We start from the raw sequence: 12,540 nt of genomic DNA on the forward strand, positions 1-12,540 counted from the left end.
ATTTTTGTAGGAATTTGCCCATGTGTCAAAATCTAAACATTTTGCAAAGGCATTTGGATATCAAGGAAGTTCTAAGGGAACCCAGGCCGGAGTCAGACGGAAACCTGCCTAATTTCCTGCCACCTCACCCACCCGACTCCTTGGCAGCTTATATCAACCTCCAAAGGAAGCTGCAGAGGATCTGAAGTCCTGGAATCCCTGGCTCCCAGGATCATGGCTCCAGATTACCTGTCTTCATTCTGCCAGATAATTTCAATTTTTTTTATTTTGTTCCTAATTGAAACAAAACCAAATTTTGAAATTTCAAAATCCTCCACAAAATGAAATTTTCTTTCTTTGCCCAGCTCCAGTGTTGGTTAATTGTGATTAGTCAGCTAAGTTTCATGGTGTTAATTCTGTTAATTCATTGGATGCGTGTGAAACCAATTTGGGTGGGAATATTCACGTGTCTGAATCTAAAGATTCAGTTTCCACGAATACGCCTGTATATTTGAAGTTTACTTTTTACAAACGGTCATGCTAGGAGAACCCTATTGCTCAAATGTTCGTGGGAAGTGAGCACAAAAAGTGGGAGTATAGATGAAGCAAATCTATTTAAAAATTCACCTGGTTCTAGTAGTTTTTTGGATGCAAGAGTAGTAAAATACAGCCAAATACTGCTCTCATTACTCCCATAGTCGCCATGTGAGAGTAGAATGAGCAGTATTTGGCCCACCCACTTTATACACATCAGCAATCAACTGGGCCATATCCTGGAGTGCACTTGATGTGCACAGGGTGTAGGTCAGAAGTGTACATGTCCAATGATGGCTTAAAGCTTTTGCTTTTCCCCAATCATTTTGCTGCTGTGTGCAGCGCAGTTCTCCATGAATGGAGTTAGAGAAGCCTAAAAGCTGCTCTAATTCATGCTAGCTGCAAACAGGCTCAAAGGACCAAAACCACAAATGAGGATTTAATTGGTACTAAGTCATTCTAACCACATTCCCTTTTCCCTGCTATGCTGGCAGTAGTGTGTGTCACAAAAGTTCATAGGTTGGTTTTATGCTACTGCAGGATCAGCCTTACATTGGGCTGATCTCCCTGGGCTTGAGCTACAATGGCTTTAGGGCAAGACTCCACTAACCATGCATCAAAAAGCTACTAACACTGTGCCAGAAAGTCTACCCATTAACTCTAATGTGAGGCAGTTAGATTATCTGCCTTGACATCAAAGCCCAGTGACTATATGGGTAGATAATTTTTGGTAGGGGCAAGAAAGGGTTGTTTGTTCTTTTATTAAAGCAAGTAATACTAGATTGAAATACTTTTTAATCAAAAGTTAAATGTCCTAAACCTTAGATTTTCTAATAAACCACTCTTTTCATCATAGAAGGAAACAATTGTACAAAGAGAGTCTTACATTTTGGGCTCCAGAATGGTCATAGAACACTTACTGCATAAAGACTGGTCTAGTAGGGATGAAATTGACTGCTTTCCTTCATTGGAGCTTTCTTCTGTTGATAGGTCGATTTGTAAGTATATGAGGGAAAGATTGTTAAATAGAGATGATATACATAGAGTCAAAACCCCTGAGCTGTGTTGCAACAACTTGCTAGATTTCTTCTAGTGGTCTGTGGTTAGATCAAAAGAGGAGAAGTGTACTCTTTGAAGGTCCTTTAAATGTGTTTGATATAGCAGTGTACCAAAATATTCATTTCTGGCAACTCTCTTAACAATCTTTTTGATATTTAGATTTTGTTGTGAGTGTGCTTCAGTGTCTAACAGATTAACTTGGTTCTTTGGAAAAGGTCTTCATGGGACGTTTAACTGTTGCACTCATTATTGAATAAACACTATTTTCTTCATGTAAAAACAGCAGATTTTTTCCTCTTAAAAACACATTCATAATCAAGATATTAGCAAACAGGGCTTTTTCCCCCCTGAAAAATATCATAAATAGTCTTGGTAGGACCTTGTTAATGCAGGACCACTTTAGTAATCTGTGCCTAATGATTTTTTACATTAAACCACAGCTTGTGTTGGACCCTTGTGTGTCACAGTAATTTAAGAACAGTCATTTTGCACATTCCGATCCCATTATGTTACATTGTTACTGAATAAAGACTGGTATTATGTTGCTCCTATAAAGGGCAGAAGTGGCCTGAATTTTATCTGCTGAACGAATCAATGTGGATTATGTCAGCTGAAAAGAATTGTGGACTGTAGTCTCCAGCAGATGGGGGAGATTTTAAAAATGTATCTGTTTGGTTCTGAATACATCAGCTAAGATAATACCTTGTGGTGACTGAAAAGTAGTTTTTCTCTCTTTTTTTTCAATGAAGACTGTACCAATTATCATTTCAACATAAAGTATTAGGAGATCAATTGGGAACTGAATGCCATTTCCTAATGTTAATACAGTGTTTTATTTAAGCTGCCTTGACAGGCTGTCTAGGCTGTGGGAAAAAGACTGAGCAAATAATGAGTAAAGAGTTTAGAAAAAAGACAGAGGGTGGAGTTTGGCAAACGATGTGAGCTATTCATCAACAACTCAACAAGGATGATGGAAATAATAAGCACTCCTTAAAGAAAAGGGGAAAGGATTTTTTTTTAAAGAAACAGTTTCCTTTAAAAAAAAAGCATATTCAACTCTAACTTTGTATTACTTTCTGATTAGCTGATTTTAAACTTCCTGGAATCAGCAAATGCTTCCCTTTGAAATTGATAGTATGCATTTAAACAGTGTACATTCTTTAGCAATCAGTTTAAAAAAACAGTGTCTAATTTCCTGTTCATTCGTGCAAATTTCTTACCATGTGGCATTGTCATTTAATATCTAAAGTACATTAATGCATTTCTTTAACACAAAAACCCTCAGACAAATCCCCTGTGTGAAATAATTTGTGTGAACTTTGAACTGACCGTGAATAAAATCAAGATCTTATTATGCCCTTTATTTATATGGTACAGAAAACCTTTGAAACGTAATACTAGCACAGATACAATATACACATCCAGTGTGATGTTAAAAATAAAATAACTTTCTTACATTTTTGAATTGTTTCCCCCACTATTTAGATATTTTATGGCAGCTCTGAAAAATGTTTACCTTAGAAATCAATAGGCTATTCTAATATTATTGTGTTCTGAGGTGCTGCATTTCTACTCAGCAGATATAATTCCACCATCTGTAAAGTTCTAGATTTTATAATACTTATAAGCTGTTTTTAATCTTTTTTCACTGCCATGTTCTGTCCTGAAATGTCAAAGTGTGCAGAATAGATCTTGGAATTAACATGACAGTTAAGAAACTTGGCAAGGTTTTACAGCAGATTGTGATATTAACAAAATACAAAGGAGAATGGTGAAATTAACATTAATGTAGGCTTGCAGACACTAGGAAAATCTATATGTCCATGATCACGGAACTAAAAATAGGAGTGTTTTTTATGTTGATGCCATTAAATACAGATCTTTACTATGAAAAAAAATTTCCATATGAAAAGCAACTCACTAAAACGTAATGCTGTAATCCCTTCTCTGTATTGAACAACAGGTTTATGTAGCCTCGGTCAAGCAGGCATATGCTTGTTTTTGTTTGCCGATGTTGTTTTAGGCTTTTTTAATCTGTGATGAAACTGCTCTGAAAGCACCAATATTGTTTTTCGACAGCTGCAAAAGATATAATATGATAGATGTACTGATAAGTGGTGGTTATTAAAATTCACAGATTGTATATTAAATCATGAAATCATGAATCTGCTTTCACAGAAAAGAGCTCAGGATCGGGTATTGCCTATAGTAGTTCATGACAGGTTCTTCTCCAAGCATTAAAAGATGCTAGAATTTGGGGGCTTGGTCCTTCAACATGCTTAGCGCCTCCTGTCCTCCCGAAGTTGGGTGGTGGAGGCTCTCTGTACCTTCCAGGATTGGCATGGCTTTGTTTTGCTGTGGTGTCTCAGTGTATGCTGTCTTAGAACTGTGTAATCAGTCAGAACTACAGAATTTTAGAAATATTCAGTCTTACAAAACCTGGAAATATTGAGTGCCACATAGATCAAAGAAGAGTTAAGATGTTAGGGAAACGAGCAAGAAAACGATGCTAAGACTAGGCAACATTTTAACATTTAAAATTTTCTGTTTGAATTTTCAAGTGGTCACCAACTCGGTTCAGCAGACATCTGGGAGTGTTGCCCGCAAAGGCTTTACAAGCTGCAGCACTTTGGCACCTCACAGTATCTACTCCTGATACTACAGACAAAACTATCTCTATTAATCACCACGGATAACGTGCTCTGGTTTTGTCAGACGTGGAACATGAAGATGTAGCTTCTCTTCTGCCCCTTAGGTGGTTTATATGAGTGAATTGTTAAATGCTGCATTTCACAAAAAGAAAAGTTATGTACAGTACTTACCTTACAGAAGATTCAGAGAGGTTGAGTTTCAGCAACACCAGCACACTATTTAGACTTCCGTCTCTGAATGGAGTCTGAGATTAGTATTTCCAGGTTCTTCATCTTGCTATTATCCATCAGCTCAGACCTCAAACCTGATTAGCTACCAGGAAGAGCAAGCGCATTTATTGTTTCCCTCACCTATGCAGTGCTACCGAGTGGCTGAACTGCTGACATGCATGTGTTATGGCTGAAGGTCAAGGCTAGGAGAGCTACCTAACTGTTGAACCACAAGGATTTATGTAAAGGGTCAGATAGAGCTTTCAAGCTGCAGGTTGCTGACCTCCTGAATGGAGCATTAGTACCAATAAGACGCCATGCCATCCCATTTCAGTAAATGCTGATATGAAACCTTGTAAGTGGAAATCACCTATAAACAATTAAAGAAAGGCCCTGCCAAAGAAAGTTTCCTAATTCAATATGAAAAATAAAGATCAGTTAGAGGCAATAGGAAAGGATGTGTGATTTACTAGTTCATAATAGCAGCAATATACATTTGAGCGCCATTGGCCTGAATCAGAAATATATTCAGAGTCCTGCAAACTTAGTCCATGATCCTGTAAAAACTTACGTGTGTGCTTAACTTTGCTCCCTGTGTTCTCAGTGGGCCACTTGCCACATGCAGAGTTAAACATATTTAAGACTTAGAAGGATCTGGGTCTTTGGCAGAAAATCTTTCAAATTCCAAACGGGTCATAAAAACTTTGGTGGGATGGAAGCGATGACCCAGTGGCCAGGGAAGGGGAATGTCAGGCTTCTGAGAATACGTGCCTTCCCCCCAGACTGCTGAGGAATTTCTCATGATGGCAAGACTATGTCAGACATTTTTAGTGTTACCCCAGTTGTGGGTGCTTTGGGCAAAGACGAATGGAGGACTACAGAGTAGGAATGGAGAAGGACTACAGAGAGGGGGTCCTAGACAGGCAATTACTGAGCCTCACTATTCTCCAGATTTACTTAAAGTTGAGCACATATTACATCACTAATTAAACTACTAATAATAAGTGATTTCAGTATGTTTTGTTTTTCTCTAAAGGAAGAAAAAAGCCTGAGGAAGGAATTTGTGTGTGTGACTCAACCTTTGGGAAACTCTCAGACTTTTCAAGCTTCCTGTCGCAGGCAGGTATAATTGTGAGCCGGTTGTTCGTTTCAGGCATACTCATGTGACTAAGGCACTGGTCTGCCTTTGGAGGGGGTGCAGAGTTGCACTAGGCCAGTGGGAGCTCTGGGAGGCATTATGCCTCACAGGGCAACCAGGTACACAGAGAAAATACCCTTAAGGCACTGCTGTGGCCTGTTCCCACCCTGCCCCTCTGGTAATGGCCAGCATCGCTTATGCCCAATCTTACCATTTCATTGTCATTGTGGACTTGGAGTGTAAATTTCCTCTACCTAAGTTTTTGACAGCATTGAAGGGAACTACTGAGGAATGAGAGAGTGAGATAAGGGAACAAAGGACAGCTTTATTCAAGACATCTGGTGACTTTGAGTCTGGCCTGGCATTTTCAGAGTGGGTGCTTATTGTAGCTTAATACTGTAACTTTTTAGATGGTTTTGGTTAATAGCTGGAAATCTGTAGATGACCACAAGAGGGAGCCCACAACCTGCAAACAAGAAGAAGAACCAAGTTTAAAAAAAAAATCTGAAAACTGGAAGTTTACATATTGCTCCATCTGTACATACTGGGCTAAATTCATCCTGGGTGTGACTACCGTGGCTGCACTAGAATTACAGCAGGGATGAATCTGGCCTGCTGGATGTAGGACAGTGGCTTGAAAAACATTCTGGGCTGTAATTTCAGCTTTTTGATAGAGAAGAAACAAAATCTTTGGTTATGGAGTATTGGGGAGTGAACTACTTTGGAAAATGCACATGCACAAGAGTTTAATTGCAGGAAGGTGTTTCCCCCCTAGCTGAGTTATTTATGAAGAGGAAGGATGAAGAGTAGTTTTGTTCTTGAAAAATGTCCATCTTCTCTACTAAGATAACAAAGAAAACACCCTGTGATCTTTTGACATCATTTAATGTCCCTTTCCCTCCTCCCTACTGTGGTTCCAGGATGACATTTCCTTTTTGGTACTTTGACATCAGCCTTTCCTTATCTGCTGTCAGATGGCTTGCTCTTACTCTCACAGTGTGCAAATTACTTTTGGAGACAGCATAATACTCTAGGCTCCTGGTACATATAGCACTGCCCCTGTCATGTGGCTACTGCAGGTTTACAGGTGATTTAATTGACATGCTGTATGTACATACTTGTGAATTGGTAAGTGAACAAGCCCACTTTTTCATTGAGAAGAAACATTAGTGTGATCATCAAATATGTTAACTCTCTGGATGAGAAAACTGTGATCAAAAGGATTTGTGTAGAAAGAACTTTGTGACTGTGTTACAAAGTGTACAGTATCCTTTTTAACATCTCTCATTCTGTTGGGATGTTCCTTTGTCTTTCATACTGCACTTAGTCTATTCCACAATTCCTCTGTGAAAGAGCTTAGTTTTCACATTATATTTCACATTATGAGGATCATTTTTCCAACACTGAGACTTTCTTAGATACATCCCACTAATGTCAGCTTCTTTCAAGTTACAGTAGTTTAAATTTCTCCTCTAGTCCATTCTCCTTCCAACACCACAGAAAACATAAACAAACAGCAGCATTACAAAAGTATGAATAGACAATAGAAAGTAATTTTACCTCACAGCATGACTGAATATAGCATACACTCTTTAAACAACTGTGCTTTTAAAGGTATGAGACAGTTAACATTTTCTGAGCCTGATTCAACCTGGAATTACACCAGGGATGAATTTGGTCTGTCTAGGTTTTACAGTACAGTGTCTGGTTTTTAATAATTTTCATTATTATTCTAATATACAGGTGTATTTTTTAAAATACTTGCTGTAGTAGCCTCCTTGCTGTGAGTGCCTGGAGCATTCTCCTGGCATTAACTAAGAGGTTCTTACATCACCCTCATCTTCATGGTATCAGAGCACTTTCCAGTGGTGCATTAAGTGACGTAGCTAACCTTTGTCACCTGTAGTTTGCTCTATTATCCACTCCCCAGGTGGAGAAGTGTGCATGCAGTGTAACATTTTGTTACACTTAACATGTCAGCAAGAATTGTCCTTTTTTGTTAGAGGCAGTATAGTAATGTCAAACAATTTTTATTATTAATTCATCATTTTTCTTATATAATATCAATATATTAGCATTTTTACAATCTATCATAGTTAGAATTGGGGAATTATGTTGCTAACGCAGCATGTTTATTATTTTTTAATTCCCCTTATAAAAAGTTAGTGTAATTAATCATTAATAGACCAATTTACCGAGACACTATATACATCCAGACACAAAGGTCATTAGTGCGGATCAAACGCAGGATCTTCCGCACCAAAAGTGCTTGCCTGCACCACTTGAAGTAAAGGGAAGCTCCTTTAACTGTGATAAAGCAGCAGGTTGTATCAATTCTGGGACCAACCAGTGGAGGGAGAGGTGGTCACCACTAGGCCAGTGTATTACATTAGCACTCTTGGTGTGCTTAGTCCCTTTCATTCTCTCTTCCCCTGCTTTTAAGATTCTCTTCTTCTGGGTATCCAAAGCTACATTTCTCAGTCTTCAGGCTGCAATCTCTCTTTGCCTCTAAGCTCCCAGATCTTTGTTTTTGCTAAGTCTCTTCAAGAACTCAATCCTCTCTGCTCCCAGTCATGTCTCTTTATCCCAGTGGTTCTCAAACTTTTTTACTGGTGACCCCTTTCACACAGAAAGCCTCTGAGTGCGACCCCCCCTTATAAATTAAAAACACTTTTATATATTTAACACCACTATAAATGCTGGAGGCAAAGTGGTGTTTGGGGTGGAGGCTGACAGCTCACAACCCCCCTTGTAATAGCCTTGTGACCCCCTGAGGGGTCCCGACCCCCAGTTTGAGAACCCCTGCTTTATCCTGTTTAACTTTTGGTCAGATTGTATTCCATTACTCAGTAAATCCACAGTAACTCCAATGAAGTTCATGACACCTTCTCTTCAAGGTCATCCTTGCCTCTCTCCAGGTCTCTCTTCCATACACCCATGCTTTCCCACAGTCCACACTTTCTATTTTTAAGCCTTTCATGTTAGTACCAACTTATTCATTGCTGCTGTCTGTCTGTTCTCCCTTCTCACTCTTCATGCCCAGCAGTTCCCTCAAATTTATGTTCTTGTTGCTTTTTTGTTGTAGGGTCCAGTCCTGCTTTTCTTGGAATCTGTCAGAGTTTTACCACTGATTTCAACAGCAGCAGAATAAGGTGCTTGAGGAGAATATAGCCAAATACCTAATCCTTTTTCATCAGAATTTCTGGTCATCTACACTTCTTGCCCAACTTACCTCTCTCTTTTTTGTTAAATAAATGAGTGAGGGATATGTTCTTTGTATGCTTCACTTTTCTCTCCCCCTAATGTTAGATATTTGTATAAGTTGCCAAGGTTACCTGAGCCTCCAGTGTCACCTGCCTGGCAGTAGAATGCGGTAGAAACTTGTTTGGTACATGGAAAGGGGCTGGAGCTGGCAGTGGAGTAGCAAGGTCGAAAACTTAGAACCTTTCCTGCAAACATGGATGTACATGTTAGAATTTCTACATGGGTATCATTTTGTACGGCCGATGCTTATGTGCACTCGTTCATTGTAACTACAGGAGGGAAAAACTCATATTCTCCATGTGCTTTGGAATTTCCTTGTGTCCCTTTTTTAAATTTCAAAGCTACTGGTGTAGTACAAGATAGCGCTCCAAATTCATCTCGTTTTTTTATCAGACACCTAGTGCTCCAGAGCTGTAAAGCAACTGATGCCGTACAGTGACTCCCTGCACTAGTATTTCCCACTTCAAGGGGTTGAAATGGATTTGCTTGTGAAGGTCCAAGGTGTCTCTTTCACCCATCTGCTGACACTGTGAAGTGGCACCACATTTGAGACAGAAGTTGCAGCATCAATGCTTACAACAAGCTTCTATTTCCCTTTTGCTATGAACCTTTCTGCTCCTGCTTAGTGCGACTAGTTACAGATTCTTTCTAGGTGTAAAGCAATGAACCCACGTACACATGTTGTGCAGTTGCGTTTGTATTGCCAGAATGGGATTCCAAACAGCAATATTGGATGTGTGCTGAAATGTTGTCCTGCTTCCAGTATACTGCCAGAAGTGTCTGTATTCCTAATCCGTGCATCTACACAGCCATGTAGCAAAATCACACAATTTCAGCCTGCTCTCCCTGGAAGTCCCCTGGAGGCAGCACTAGCCATATAAAAGGTAGGACAAGGGGAGAGTGTCAGGAGTGCACCCCTCCCCCACCCACCACACACACACACACACACACACACAACTTCTGTGGGTGAGTCCTGTAGGACAGCACCTAGTGGGGGCTGGAGGATTTACTGCTGTGCAGATTAGTTTTAGGGTTGGAGTCCTAGCTGCAAAATAGCTCCTCAGCCTGAGGGAGAGACTCCTTCGTTCCCTCATTCCCTTGCATCGCTCCAGTGTCTCATGACTAGATGCTGGGCTGAGGATTTCCCCATAAATGTGCAATATTATCTATCCTATAAGAAAATAATGAGGAATTGCTTTCCGTTTTTTCCCCACAGGTCATATCTTCTTTAGGTCTTATACATATTGGCTCCACTTCTCTGCCAGTGTAAACTGACACTACTGTATTGAAGTCAATGGAGTTGCATCATTTTACACCTGCAGAGGATTCGTCCCATTGTCTTGACTTATAGCAGATATATAATTAGAAAGCAAAGATGGATCATAACCACATCATTCGTATCTGGATCCTAACTCCTCCTGTGTTCAAGTCAGCTGGGATCTAGAGCCTGGGTTTGGGTCCGTCTCTCTGTTTACGTGAATATGTTTTATATGAGAGTTTAGTTGTCCATTTATCATTATCAAACAAACAAGGTTGTATGCTGCCACTTTAATTCAATGCAATCAAAATAATTGTAAAGAGGGCACATTTATTTTCTTAATCTGAAGTCTGCCCTGTCAGTTTGCATAGAAGTTACCTAACTGGAGGGGGTGGTGTATTTATAGTAAATCATTGTATGTGAGATATTTTGCTTACTTCTTGTTTGTTCAGTTCACTGCAGTTGCATTGTTTAGTAAGGAACATAGTTGACTCACCACAGAAATACCTTGTACCTTTGACAGGCTAAATCTTGGGTGTCAATCAATGCATTTTGTATTGTAGTGTTATGAAAGGGGCTGGGGAGAGAAGTGGAGAGTGATGGGGGTGAATTGGTAGAAAAAAATAACTGATATTCTGTGCCGTGAAGAGGATTGTAAAAGTATTGTCCAGAATACAGAATCCATTCAACATCTCTTCATTTCTGCACATTGACAACTGGGAGGCAGGGCACATAGATTCAGTTCTCCGTTTCAGCAGTGTAAATCCATTTACATCCCACACCTGTAATAACGTCAGGGGAGTTACTCCAAATTTACACGACTATGACTGAGAGCAGAATCTAGCTCAGACTATACAGCATAGGAGGAGCCAAAGGTTAGCCAGATAAGTACACTTTTCATTCATCTAAAATTAATTTTTCCTTGATAGACTGCAGTCCATCATAGGTAACAAACTAAAAGCATCAGTTCTGTATATTTCTATGGTGTGAAGGTTACCGCAGTACTTCAGAACAAGCTTGTGCTGAAGTGCTTTTTCTTTGCATTTTCAATTAGCCTCAAGAAGTGTTCTGTTTCTGGAGTGAAGAAACAATTCAGATGCCATTTATACTAATTATATACTCACTCAATCCCAATCCTTGGCCTCTTTTAAGCACAAAAATAAAATAAAGGGAAAATACTGGCTTGGTTTACAAAAACACCCTGAAGTCTGGGTGGGTGCTTCACCAGATCTAACCTGAAATATCTGAACTACTTAAGTCTGCAGAACTAGCCTGGAAGTCTCACGAGGACAGGCTTTCTAATGAGATATCGGGTATTTGGTGCTGTGGTCAGGCTGGAAATACCTCAGGAGCAGCCTTTTTGGCACTTCATGGTTCTGGCTGGGATCAGAAGTAGAAGTGCAGAGGTGAATGAAAATAAAAATAATAAGCGAAAGAGATTCCATTAAAAAAACCCAACAACCTCAAATAAAGTTGAGCTTGGGTTGGTCTGAGTTTTGAACACAGGTTAATTATAATGGGTACATTTTAGAAACGTTAAAAATACCTACAACAGCTTTCCCATAGATGTGAATCTAAGGTCCAATATCTTAGGACTTCGGGGGAGGGGGAAAGGGGGGGGAAGAGAGAGAGAGAGAGAGAGAGAATTAAGACATTTTAAAAACCTAAGCATAAAATACATACTAATCATTTTATGTAATTCATATAGGGATTTAACATTTGTCTGTCCCTCCTGTCAGGCTACATCTACACCTGGAGCTGGGGGTGATTCCTAGCCCACAGACATGCTCATTCCATCTTTCATTGAGCTAATGTACTAAAAAAACATTGCTGTAGAATGTCCATTGGTAAGCAGTAGCATGGGTTAGCTGCCCTGAGTGCAAACCTACCTGGACCCCGTGGCTCTGTACCGGGGGTGGGTCCGTACCTGCCGCCTCTTGATGCTGCCCATGCTACAGTGGCTACACTACTATTTTTAGTGCATTAGCTCACTGAGAGCTAGTGCAAGTGTAACTACGTGAGCTGGGAATCACACCCCTAGCTCCAAGTGTAGACGCTCCAGATCAGTCTCTCCTATACGAGTGGCTGGACCCTAACCCTAACCCAGAGGAAAACTGATGGAGCACAGATTTTTGGTTCCAACTGCAATAGCAATGAAAGCCCAACTCTTCCAAAAGTAGTCAGTGAAAAAGGTCATTAAAGACTGCTGGAAGGAAAAAGAAGTGGGGAAGACTGGGGAAAGCCACTCTGGTGTTAGGAGGAATTGTCCAGAGTAGCTCCAGGGGAACTGAGGGTTTAGCCAGAGCTCCTAAATCATCTCTGCAAGCTGCAGTCAAAATAACACTACCACATGGACCCTGCTGCTGAGACAAGGGATGCCTCGGCCCCTGCTAGCAACAGCATCAGGGAAATTTCCAGCTCAGAAACAGGAAAATAGAAGCCATTAT

At 40.1% G+C, this 12,540-nt stretch overlaps 1 protein-coding gene across 15 annotated transcripts in view; it reads left to right on the forward strand.

The window, feature by feature from the left end:
* Positions 1-12,540, forward strand: part of ZNF536 (zinc finger protein 536) — a 406,360-nt gene that overhangs the window by 342,453 nt on the left and 51,367 nt on the right. Inside the window, exon 9 of one of the 15 annotated variants that reach the window (XR_012664576.1) lies at positions 5,470-5,556. The exons of the other annotated variants lie outside the window; for them this stretch is intronic. The gene's annotated coding sequence lies outside the window, so the exon portion shown is untranslated. The remainder of the gene's footprint in view (positions 1-5,469; positions 5,557-12,540) is intronic. 15 annotated transcript variants of the gene reach the window in all.

This window comes from Caretta caretta, chromosome 12, assembly GCF_965140235.1.
Source record: "Caretta caretta isolate rCarCar2 chromosome 12, rCarCar1.hap1, whole genome shotgun sequence".
Taxonomy (NCBI): Eukaryota; Metazoa; Chordata; order Testudines; family Cheloniidae; genus Caretta; species Caretta caretta.